Source organism: Hyaena hyaena, unplaced genomic scaffold, assembly GCF_003009895.1.
Source record: "Hyaena hyaena isolate Hyena2069 unplaced genomic scaffold, ASM300989v1 scaffold_139, whole genome shotgun sequence".
Classification (NCBI taxonomy): Eukaryota; Metazoa; Chordata; class Mammalia; order Carnivora; family Hyaenidae; genus Hyaena; species Hyaena hyaena.
Window position 1 is genome coordinate 3,348,306 of NW_024080771.1, and position 13,272 is coordinate 3,361,577.

At 40.4% G+C, this 13,272-nt stretch overlaps 1 pseudogene; it reads right to left on the reverse strand.

The window, feature by feature from the left end:
* Window positions 1-10,773: 10,773 nt before the first annotated feature.
* LOC120235881 lies at window positions 10,774-11,988 on the reverse strand (annotated as a pseudogene).
* Window positions 11,989-13,272: the final 1,284 nt, after the last annotated feature.

The following is a 13,272-nucleotide window of genomic DNA, read 5'->3' on the forward strand; positions in this document are numbered from 1 at the left end:
CTCACTTACATTTTTCCCTACAGTGCATTAGTGTGCTAGGGCTGCCATAACAAATAGCACAGACTGGGTGGCCTGAATAATTAGAAATTTGTTTTCTCACAGGTCTGGAGGCTAGAAATCAAAGTGTGGATGGGTGTGGTTCCTTCTAGGACCTCTCCCTTTAGCTTGTAGATGGCTGCCTTCCCTATGTCTTCACATGGGCTTCGCCCTGTGTCTGTGTCCTCATCTCTTCTTATAAGGTCACCAGTTGCATTGGTTTAGGGCCCACCCTGCTGACCGCATTTTACCTAATTACCTCTTTAAAGATGCTACCTACAGGGGCGCCTGGGTGGCTCAGTCGGTTAAGCATCCAACTTCGGCTCAGGTCATGATCTCATGGTTTGTGGGTTTGAGCCCCACGTCGGGCTCTGTGCTGACAGCTCGGAGCCTGGAGCCTGCTTCGTATTCTGTGTCTCCCTCTCTCTCTGACCCTCCCCTGCTCGTGCGCTCTCTCTCTCTCTCAGACATAAATAAAACATTGAAAAATTAAAAAAAAATAGATGCTACCTACAAATCCAGTCACATTCTGAGGCACTGAGAGTTAGGGCTTTAAGCATATGAATTTTGGAGAGACAAAATTCAGCCCATAACACATAGGTAGTAAGATCTTTTGAACTGGTCGACTTCCCTCCATTTCCTGCCTCTCTACTCTGGGGCAAGTTACCAGTGTTGCTCCTCTGGGCTGATCTTTTTCTTTTTTTTTTTTAATCTTTTTTTTTTAAATGTATTTATTTATTTCTAAGAGAGACAGTGTGAGCAGGGGAGAGTCAGAAAGAGAGGAAGACACAGAATCCGAAACAAGCTCCAGGCTCCAAGCTAGCTGTCAGCACAGAGCCTGACGCAGGGCTCGAACCCAGGAACCGTGAGATCATGACCTGAGCTGAAGTCTGACGCTTAACCAACTGAGTCACCCAGGCGCTCCATCCCCTGAGCTGATCTTCTACTGCCTCCTGACTAATCTTCCTGTACCTGGTCAGGTGCCTTTGATGTAGTATTCTCCACAAAGGTTGTTTCAATAATACCGTCAAAATACAGGTCCAGTCATGTCACCACAATGCAAATGGAACAGAATGAAGCAAAACCAAACAAGAGCCTTCCTGTGGCTTCCGATTCCTTTTAGGATATAGTTGGAATTTTTTGGAAAGCCTGCCAGGCCTTGCCCACCCTTTCCCTCTCCAGCCCTTTCTCCCACGACCCTCCCCTTGCTCTCTGTGTTCTAGAGGAATGTGCCACATTCCTCCCTCTAGAACCTTCAGCCATTGTTTCCTGTCTTGACTCCACTCCTCCGCTCTGTCCTGCCCTCACCCTTTCACCTCTGTAATGGATGTGGATCTTTCTGGGTTCAGATACTACTTTCCAGGGAATCATCAGCTCCTTCCTACACTTTTGTTGCTGAACAGAGGCGGTCCTGAGCAAATTCACAGAGAGCTCATATGACGTGGAGCCTGGCTACCAGTGTCCTGTGGTGCTCTCCCTCCCCCAGGTCCTTCTGCTCCATCCACCTAGCTTTTTTTGTGATGTGCTTTGTAGACTTGTGAGTCCTTAACACTCATTTTGTCATCATTTCAATCATCTGTCACCAGACTAAGCTCTATGAGCCCAGGTCATGTAGTCAGCCCAGTTATGCACGTCCAGCAGCACCTAGTACCTAGCATAGTGACTGGGCTTGTATTTGCACTGAATCCATATTTGTTGAATGGATAGATAAACATTTTATTCTTGTAAAACATTCAAACAATACATAACTATAGAAAACAAAATATTCACACAATAATTCGACTGATTTATTGAGTACCTGTCATATGTCAGGCCCTGTTCTAGTTGCTGGGGATACAGCATTTAACCACACACACACACACACACACACACACACACACACACACACACACAAATCCCTGCTCTCATGGAGCTTATATTTTGTTGGGATGAGACTGACAAATAAATAATGGTGGACTACTATAGAAGCAAAAGGCTATATGAGTACGATGAGCAATAAAACAGGGAAGGGGGGCAGGTGGTGATAGTGGCCATTTAAAATGGGGTGGTCAGGAACAGCTTCGCTGAGAAGACAATATTTGAAAAGGTTGAGGGAGCAATCCATGTGGCTTGCTGGGAGTAAAAGCACTGGAGGTTGAGGGAAAAGCTGGTGTTAAGGCCCTGGGGTCAGAGTGTGTCTGGTATGTTTGAGGAATAACAGGGAGCTGTTCAAGTGAAGTAATTTAGGGGAGATGCAGTCAGGGAGGTATGTATGTACACGGGGGATAGGTAGGCACATGCTGAATTTGACAGGCCATTATTAGGACTTTGGCTGTTGCTCTGAATGAGGTGGAGAGTTCTGTGTAGGAGAATAGCACCAGCTCACATTTTAAAAAGTCTTATTCTGGCAGACAATTGCTCATATGTGGAAAAACACCAGGGAACTCTTTGTCATAATCTAGGTAAAAAAGGAAGGAGAAAGTTGGGAGGCATTTGAAGTAATCCAGGCAAAAGATGATGGAAGAGATGATGAGAACTGAGCTATGCTGGGTATATTTTGAAAGCAAAGACAATGGCAAGTATACTTTTGTTGATGGGTTGGATGTAGAATATGAGACAGAGGAGGTCTCCAATCTTTTTGCTTGAGCAGATGGAAGGATGAAGTTGCCATTACTTGAGATTGGAAAGTCAAGGAAGAACAAGTTTATAGGGAAAAATCAGGAAGTTGCATTTGCACATGTTGAGATACCTATTAGACTTGCAAGTGGAGACTTTGAGAAGGCAGTAAATATAGGAGCCTGAAGTTCAGAAGAGAGTTCTGGGCTGGAGGCGAACATTTGGAAGTTGCTAACATATAGAAAGAATAAATGTAGGCAGAGAAAATAAGAGATTCAAGGATGGAGCCCTGGAGTACTCTGTCATCAAGGCATTGAGGGTGAGGAGGAGGCAGCAAAAAAGGAGGATCATGGGGGCAGAGGGATCATGGGGGTAGAAGGAAAATCTGGAATGTTGGTCTATGAGAAGCCAGTTTCAACTGTTTTGAGCTGCTGATAGGTTAAATAAGATGAAGACTGAGTGTTGATGTTTGGATTTAGCAACGTGGAGGTCATTTGTGATTTGGTAATGTTTCCAATAGAGAGCCTCTAAATTTAGTAGGCATCACTTCCAATGTGGGCTACTCCAGTGTGGAGGTCATATGTTAAGCTCTCTGAGGAGACCAGTGGAATCCCCTCTCACTAAGGTTTGAAGTGGGAGAGCAGTTCCTTACCTAGTTCAATTTCCTTCCCTCTTTAAGGGGAAGGATTTGGGGAGGCAGCTTACAGCAAAGCTTTCTCTAAAAGCATCCTCCACAAATCTTCTTAAAGATCTTCCCTTGGATTAAATGGTCTTTTGAACTTTTTATTTACTTGATGCAAATATGTTTTACTATTTGTCATCAACACTTTATATACCTTTATGTAGTTGATATCTGATAACTCATTCCACATCTCTTGAATTCTTTAAAAAAATTTTTTTAATGTTTATTTATTTTTGAGAGAGAAGAGAGAGACAGAGCACAAGCAGGGGAGGGGCAGAGAGAGAGGGAGACACAGAAATCAAAGCAGGCTACAGGCTCTGAGCTGTCAGCACAGAGCCCAATGTGGGGCTCGAACCCACAGACTGTGAGATCATGACCTGAGCCAAAGTTGGGCTTTCAACCAACTGAGCCACCCAGGTGCCCCACATCTCTTGAATTCTTGAGAGGGCTTAAGAATTGTGGACTGGGTTACAGACATTTCCCATTCCCTGATTTTGTTCTGGTGCATGCTACATGCCTAGCTCTAGGAAAGGATCCTGACTTGCTAGATCAGCCAGTGTGAGGTATTTCCCAGGGGATTACTATTGGTCCAGGTTGGATGCATGTCTAATGTTGGCCTAATCAGATGACAGTGAAGGACTAAAATATGTTGGTTGTCTCACTGGATGTAAACAAAGAGGGATGTGGCCTCATTTCTGCTGCCAGTTATGTGATGACCATTAGGGGGTACTGTCCTTGCGATGAAGTTGATGCTGTGGACAGAAGGATGAAGATTTAGAAACAACCTGAAGGGCGCCTTGGTAGTTCAGTGGGGTGAGCATTTGACTTCGGATCAGGTCAATGACTGACGGTCCTTGAGTCCCAAGCCCCACACAAGGTTTGCTGCTGTCAGTGCAGAGCCCACTTTGGATCATCTTTGCCCTTTCCCCACTTGCTCTCTCTCTCTCTCTCTCTCTCAAAAATAAATAAACATTTAAGAACCTGAAATTTTGCATACACTATTGAGGCATTGAATCAACTGAGCCCACACCTTGCCCTACCTCTGGACTTTCCTATTACTGGTTGAGTGAATTGGAGTCAGGATTCTAGTAGTTGCAGTTAAAAAACATTCTAGTTGATTTACAGTTACATTGTCTATCACATATCAGAAGTCAGGCTAATTCCCAAACCTGGTTCTCCTTCTGTTTCCTTCTGACTTTTTCCATTGCTTTTAATCCCTCTTTTGCTGATACTTGTGGGCCCAACTTATCTATTAGGCACAGTGGGCACAGTGCTTATATTTATAAATAGATATGTTTCTGCAGGATGGGGCCCATGAAAGTCATAAAGTGGCCCTGGGTTCTTGGCTACCACATACTCTGTTTTTTGCTTATATTACAAGGTTGCTAGGTGAATTGATTTCTTCAATACCTATTTAATGCCTACTGTTTTCCAGGCACTGTGCTAGACCTTGAGGATACAGGGGTGCACAAAACAAGAACAGTCCTTTCCTTCACAGAGGTTTTGATCTGGTAGGAAAATCAAACAAAACAGATGATTACTGGAAAATATGGTGAGGGTAAGTATGGAGTGATGAGGCAAGAGACATCATCTATGGGATCAGAAAAGGCCCCCTAGAGGCAATGACATTAAGGGTGAATGTTGGAGGATGAGTATGGAATTAATTAAACAAAGTGTATTCCAGTTGTAGAGAAGAGCAGGTGCCAAATATAGAAGTGAGAGAGACACAGCACATTTAAGATGTTGAAAACATCTAGTAATGATATTATTAGGTTATCAGTTATCAATGCTGATCATATCAGGTGGTGGGTGCTTTTCAAGGCATCTTGCATGTCAAGAATCTAAGCAAGAAATACAATTATTGGGGCACCTGGGTGGCTTAGTCGGTTAAGCGTCCAACTTCAGCTCAGGTCATGATCTTGTGGTTCTTGGGTTCGAGCCTCGCATCGGGCTCTGTGCTGACAGCTCAGAGCCTGGAGCCTGTTTCAGATTCTGTGTCTCCCTCCCTCTCTGACCCTCCCCTGCTTATGTTGTCCCTCTCTCTCTCTCTCTCTCTCATTCTCTCAGAAATAAATAAAACATTAAAAAATTTAAAAAAAAGAATGCTTTAAGGGATGCCTGGGTGGTTCAGTTGGTTAAGTGTCTGACTTTGGCTCAGGTCATGATCTTGTGGTTGGTGGGTTTGAGCCCTGCCTCACACTCTGTGCTGACATCTCAGAGCCTGGAGCCTGCTTTGGATTCTGTGTCGACCTCTTTCTGACCCTCCCCCACTTGCACCTTGACTCTTTCTCTCAAAAATAAATAAACATAAAATTTTTTTAAAAAAAACAATGCCTTCATTATTACTTACTTAAGCCCATTGATTTATTTAAAATTAAGGGGACATTTAGAAAATTCCAATCAAGATCAGTGAAAATTGGGAACAATGTAAGGGACAATCATTTTGGATAATGTTCAAAGGAAATTGTAGTACCATTAATACACATTATACAGCAGTTTAAAAGAATGAGGTAGATGTAGATATATTTGTACTAATGTGGATAAATAAAGCAATATTGGTGAATTAAAAAGTTAACCTGCAAAATTCATCCTAAAATTAATATGGCATCTTAAGGGACTTCAAATTGTCAAAACAATTTTGAAAAGGAATAAAGCTAGAGGACACACAGTTACTGATTTCAAAACATTACAAAGCAATAGGAATCAAAACAGTGTGGTACTGGCACAAAGACAGACAAATAAACCAATGAAATAAAGTAGAGAGCCTAGGAATCAATCTTTGTGTATGTGGTCAAATGATCGGCAACAAGGATACCAAGGCTACTCAATGCGGAATGGACAGTAGTTGCAACACATGGTGCTGGGAAAATGATATCCACATGCAAAATAATTAAATCAGACATTTATCTTATGCCAGGTACAAAAATTAATTCAAAATATGTTAAAGACTTAAATGTAAGACCTAAAACTGTAAAGCTCCTAGAAGAAAACATACAGGGAAAGCTTCATGAGATTGGACTTGGCAATGCTTTATTTGGAATGATGCCAAAACCACAGGCAATAAAAGCAAAAACAGACAGATGAAACTATATCAAACTTAGAAACTTTTTGCATCAGAGGACACAATGTCCAAAGTGAAAAAAACAACCTAAGGAGCAGCAAAAACTACTTGCAAATCATTTATCAGACAAGAGGTTAATATCCAGAATATATGAAGAAATCCTACAACTCAACAGGAACATCCAATAATCCAATTAAAAAAACGGGCAGAGGATTTGAATAAACATTTCTCCAATGATATACAAATAGCCAATAAGCCCATGAAAAGATTCTCAACATCACTAATCATTAGGAAAATGCAAATCCAAACTGTCATGAGATATCATCTCATGCCTATTAGGATGGCTGCTATCAAAAAATTAGTGTTATTTGTGAATGAGGAGAAACTGGAAACTTTGTGCATTGTTGATGGGATTGTAAAATGGTGTAGCTGCCATGGAAAACAGGAGTTTTCTTTAAAAAGATTAAAAAGAAAACTACCATATAATCCAGCCATCCTACCTCTGGATATATATCCAAGGGAATTGGAAGTAAGGTCTCAAAGAGAAATTTGCATACCATGTTTTATAGCAGCAACATTCAAAATAATCAAGAAGTGGAAACAACCCAAATATCATCAACAGATGAATAGATAAACAAAATGTGGTATACACACACAGTGGAATGTTATTTAACCTTAAAAAGGAAGGAAATTCTGCCAAGCGCTACAACATTGATGAACCTTGAGGACATGCTATATGAAATAAGCCAGTCACAAAAAGACAGATATTTATATGATTCTACTTATATGATGTATCTAAAGTAGTCAAGAAACGGGGCGCCTGGGTGGCTTAGTCAGTTAAGCGTCCGACTTTCACTTAGGTCATGATCTCACGGTTCGTGGGTTCGAGCCCCGCGTCCGGCTCTGTGCTGACTGCCAGCTCAGGGTCTGGAGCCTGTTTCGGAGTCTGTGTCTCCCTCTATCTCTGAACCTTCCCTGCTCACACTGTCTCTCTCTCTCTCTCGCCTAGAAATAAATAAAACATTAAAAAAAATAAAAAATATATAAAGTAGTCAAGAAACAGAAAGTAGAATGGTACTTACCAGGAGCTTCATCAGGGGAAACAGGGAATTGCTTACAGAGTTTCAGATTTGTAAAGTGAAAAGTTGTAGAGGTCTCTTTTAAAACAATGTGAATCTACTTTCTTTTTAATGTTTATTTTGGGGAGAGGGAGCCAAAGAAGGAAAGATAGAGAGCGCAAACATGAGTGGGGGAGGGGCAGACAGAGGGAGGCAGAGTCTGATGCAGGCTCCAGGCTCCAAGCTGTTAGCACAGAGCTGGACAGAGGCTCATGTGGGGCTTGAACTCACAAACAGTGAGATCATAACCTAAGCCAAAGTTGGAAGCTTAACCGACTGAGCCACCCAGGCACTCCACAACAATGTGAATATTCTTAACTGTACACTTAAAAATAGTTAAAATGATAATTTTTAAAAAAATATTTATTTTTGAGAGAGACACAGAGTGTGAACAGGGAAGGGGCAGAAAGAGAGGGAGATACAGAATGTGAAGTAGGCTGTAGGCTCTGAGCTGTCAGCACAGAGCCTGACGCAGGGCTTGATGCATGGCTTGAACCCACTGACCACAAGGTAATGACTTGACCCAGAGTGGGATGCTTAACCAACTGAGCCATCCAAGTGTCCCTGGCTAAAATGGTAATTTTATATGTTTTACCACAATAAAAAATTTTAATCAAAACATTAGAAACGCTGCTGGTTATAAGCGTATAGGGAAATAGAAAAATATTAAAACAAATATTTAGTACACTGTAATTTAAAACATTGGAATCATCGAGGCATTAAAGTGTTTTAGTTCTTTGTAAAAAAAAAAGAAAGAAAAAAAGAAAAAGAAAGCAACAAACATTAAGCCATAGATAGACATGTATAGTGTCTAGGTCTGGTGGGTTTGGGGAAGGACACCAAGATGGTGGATTGGACTCCATCTTATGACCATCTTGGGACTTTCCACCACCAGCTTCCCGCTCCCAGTTTCCCACCACTGGTTTCTCAGAAGACACATCGCCTCAGCAGAAACTAAACCCAACCCAGAACAAGCAAGACCAAATAAGGAAACCTACCCTCACGGATCTCCACCCGAACTACAGTCCTATATACACCCCTCTTCCCAGTCTCGGGTTGCGATTTCCCCAGCTTGCTTCTACCCCTGAGTGGTGGAACCTCGCCAGAGAGCCCTTTTCAATAAAGGTGTGCTCAGTCCTTTCCCCTTGACTCCTTTTTCTCATTCTTGAGCATCTTTGGTTCACCACCCTCTGTTATCTCAGCCTTACATATAGTATGATACGTTGAAAAAAAAAACCAAAATATACGAAAGTATACAGTGTACTTTCTACAGGGACATATATTCATATATAAAGACATTAGGTAAGAACTGGAAGAATATACACCAAATTGATCACAGTAGTTATCCTTGAGTAAAGGAAAAGGGGACCAGACAGTGGATGATGGGTAAAAGGAATTTATACATAGTGCCTCGAGTTTTTATGGAGAGAATCAATTCATGAATTATTTATATAAAATAGTCTCTAAACATATAAAAAGATGTTCAAACTTGCTTTAAAAAATCCAATTAAAACTACACTGGAAAAAAAACTGTACTGAAATTCCCCATTTCTCCTTTTGGATTGGCAAAGATTTGAAAACTTGATGATATATTCTGTTGGCGAGGCTATGAGGAAACACTGCTGCTGGGAAGGCAAATTATACCACGCCTACAAAGGGGAATTTGGCAATACCCAACAAACCCAGCACTCTACTTCTAGAAATTCACCAGGAACATACGCCTCTAACAATACAAAAATAAACGCCCAAGGTGATTCATTGCAGCATTACTTGTAATTGCAAAATATTGGAAAGTACCATAATGGTCAATCATGGGATACTGGCTGTATAAATTTTGTCACATATGTACAATCAGGTCTTAGGTGGCATGATCTCTACAAACTGATAGGGAACAGTTTCTAGGATATAGTAAGTGAAAAAAAGAGGTTGCTAAATTATAATGTGTAGTATGTTGTTGAAGAGAGAAGGAGAAATTAATGAAAATGCACATGTGTGTTTATTTTCACTAAGCAAAATTTAATAAACTTAGTGACCAGTGACCAGAGGGTGTGTAGAGGAGACATGAAAACTCTACAGGCAGGAATAACATTTCCCTGGCCACACCTTTTAATATAAGTTTGACTTTGAGTTATGTTAATGTTCTAGATATTTTTGAAGTAAAAGAAATCAACAAGGATCAAAAAATTCCTAAAATGGAATGTAAATAGAAACACACAAAGCCAACTATATTTTTAAGTGAATGTCATGTCCACATTGAAGGGAAAAAAAAAAAACTAATCCAAGTAACTTTTGACTACACAATAATTTGAAGATATATATACTGCAAGTAGCAATTCTAAAGCTAATTTGTGTGTATTGAAGGATTGACCAAAGGAACAAATATATTGTTTTGTCGGGAGTTAGGGTCCCCATTACATAAGAAGGGGTACGTAAACATGGACAGTGAGAAGAATAACCCTGTAAGCTTTACTGGAATTGGTATTAGTTAAATTTATGATTTCTATATTTTTCCTAACTCTTTTAATTGAAAGGGCCTAGGAACAATGACACCCCAGCAAAAATTTAGTACACACAATGCAATTCCCTACTAATAGGAATTGGTACTTTATTTTTACTCCCTCCACCCATTTCTTCCCCCCACCCTCCACCTCCCACTCCCCATTTCTGGAAACCACTAATCTGTTCTCTGTATCTATGGACTAGAACTATTTTGGGTTTTTTTGGGTTTTTTTTTTAGATTCTACAAATAAGAGAGATCATATGGTATTTGTCTTTGTCTGGCTTATTTCACTTAGCATAATACTCTCTTGGTCCATCCGTCTTGTCAGAGATGGCAAGTTTTCATTCTTTTTTATGGCTGAATAATATTCCATTGTGTGTACATGGCACAATATCATTCATCCATCAGTGGACACTTAGGTTGTTTCAGTCTTGGCTATTGTGAATAATGCTGCAGTGAACATGGAGGTGCAAATATCTTCTTGAGTGTTATTGTTTTCTTTGGATAAATGCCCAGAGGTGGAATTGTGGAATCATATGGTAATTCTGTTTTTATTATTTTATTATTTTTATTTTTTAGAAGCACACTACAATAATTAATTTTATTTGTTCAAGGCTCTCTTGCAAGCACTCAACCAAACATGGGCTCTGATTCTGTGAGACCAGCTTCATATATTTAGGAAGATAAAACCGAACTGTGATCCATGTAAATGGATGAAAAACTATAGGCTCACAGTTAATCACATTGTAGTTTTAAATTTTGATAGCCTAGAAGCCAGAAATCACAGGTCTTTTAGGTCCTTCTGGATGTCCCACAGGTATCTGCACTTTACCTGAGCTGAGGGACTTCATTTCTTCAACTTCCAGTTGATAATACTGGTTAATCCTCTATCATTCAGGATATACAGAAGGTTTAGGAAGACTTCATTCTTAATGCCATACATTCCCTTCATCATTCTTTTTTTTTTTTATTTTTTAAAATGTTTTTATTTCTGAGAGAGAGAGAGAGAGAGACAGCGTGAGCAGGGTAGGGTCAGAGAGAGAGGGAGACACAGAATCTGAAAGAGGCTCCAGGCTCTGAGATAGCTGTCAGCACAGAGCCTGTTGCAGGGCTTCAACCCACGAACCATGAGATCATGACCTGAGCTGAAGTCAGACACTTAACCGACTGAGCCACCCAAGCACCCCTTCCCTTCACCATTCTTGACACTGAAGGAATCCTGGATAGATTTTCCAATATGGATTCAATGAGATCAGCCACACTTAATCCAATAGCCCAGTTGGTATATCCTTTTAGCTTGATGACTTTGTAGGCACTTTCAACCACCATCTTATGCACTTCCTTCCAATTTTCACTGTCATTGTTCCCATTTCTGGATTCAGTTCTTGGAGAGAAATGCCACATTCACTCCACTCCACACAGCCACACTTGAGTCACCATGTGCTCCAAAATCCTTCCATGGCAGCTTCTGGGATGAATGCCATGTTTTTCAGCCCTAAAACAGCAAAATCTAGCAGAATCCAGATTATACCTACTTCCAATCATGTGGTGCTTGGGTAGTCCACTTAGTTTCCAGGTAACACATGTGAGAATATCCACTGAGTTGGAAAACATGGTTATGATACAATCAGGACTGTGATTGACTATTGAGGAATAATGAATTTAAGACATTAACATTCCTCTGCACCAGACTGAGATGGTGTCTTCCTCCTGCCGGCGGACTCCTACAGGGACCACCACAACCTTGGAATTGGCAGTCACAGAGTATCTTTACCTGCCGCAATTTTTGGTGCATGAAGAAATAAGCTCCTAAGCTGCAGATCCATCATTTCTCCTCTGAATTTATCATCCAAAACATACATAAGGGTAAAGTCATGAGCCATTTTCCCAGAATGCTGATGGCACATGCCCTACCAACTTGTTCAACACCTATTACAGTGGGGATGGTTGCCTCTTCTGCAATTGGTGCCATCAGTTTGTCCTTAAGAGTTGCCATTGTGTCCAGAGAGAAACTTCTGTAAGAATTGTACAAAGAAGGCAATGTCAGTTACCTGTGACTCCTCCGGCACAGAATCTGCTAGGAGTGGTGGTTCTAATTTTAAATTTTGAGGAAGCTCCATACTGTTTTCTATAGTGGTTGCACCAATTTACATCCCACCAACAGTGCATGAGGGTTCCCTTTTTTCTATATCTTTTCGAACACTTGTTATTTCTTGTCCTTTTGATAATAGCCATTGTAAGAGGTGTGAGCTGGAATCTCATTGTGGTTTTGATTTGCATCTCCTTGATTATTAATGTAGTTTTGGTTTGCATTTCCTTAAGCATCTTTTCATGTGCCTGTTGGTCATCTGGATGCCTTCTTTGGAAAAATGTCTATTCATATCCTCTGCCCATTAAAAATTTCTGTTTCACAGAAATAGAAAAAAACAGCTCTAAAATTTGTATAGAACCACAAGAGACCTTGAATAACCAAAGCAATCTTGAGAAGAAATAAAAAAGCTGGAGACATCATACTCCCTGATTTCAAACTATATTGCAAAGCTATAGTAATTAAAGCCATATGGTACTGGCATAAAAACAGATACATAGATAAACAAAACAGAATAGACAGCCCAAAAATAAACCCATGCATATATGATTAATTAATTTACAACAAATGAGCCCAGTGAGAAAGGACAGTCTATCCAATAAATGGTGTTGGGAAAACTGGACAGCTAAATATAAAAGAACAAAACTGGGCTACTATCTTACACCAAAAACAGAAATTAATTTAAAATGAATTAAAGACTGGAAAGTAAAACCTGAAACCATATATCTCCTAGAAGAAAACATAGGCAGTAGGCTTCTTGACATAGATCTTGGTAATAAGCTTTTGAATCTTACACTAAAAGCAAAGGCAACAAAAATAAAAAACAGTGGGACTGAATCAAACTAAAAAGCTTCTGCACAGCAAAGGAAACCATCAACAAAATGAAAAGGCAACCTACTGAGTGGGAGAAAATATTTGCAAATCATGTGTCTGAGCAGAGGCTAATATCCCAATTTATAAAGAGTTCATACAACTCAATAGCAAAAAACCCCAAACAATTCAATTTAAAATGGAATCGGTACTCTACATAATGGCTGGGTTTTTTAAAAATGTTTTTATTTATTTCTGAGAGAGAGAGTCAGCGTGAACAGGGGAGGGTCAGAAAGAGAGGGAGACACAGAATCTGAAGCAGGCTCCAGGCTCTGAGCTGTCAGCACAGAGCCCAACACGGGGCTTGAACCCACGAACCGT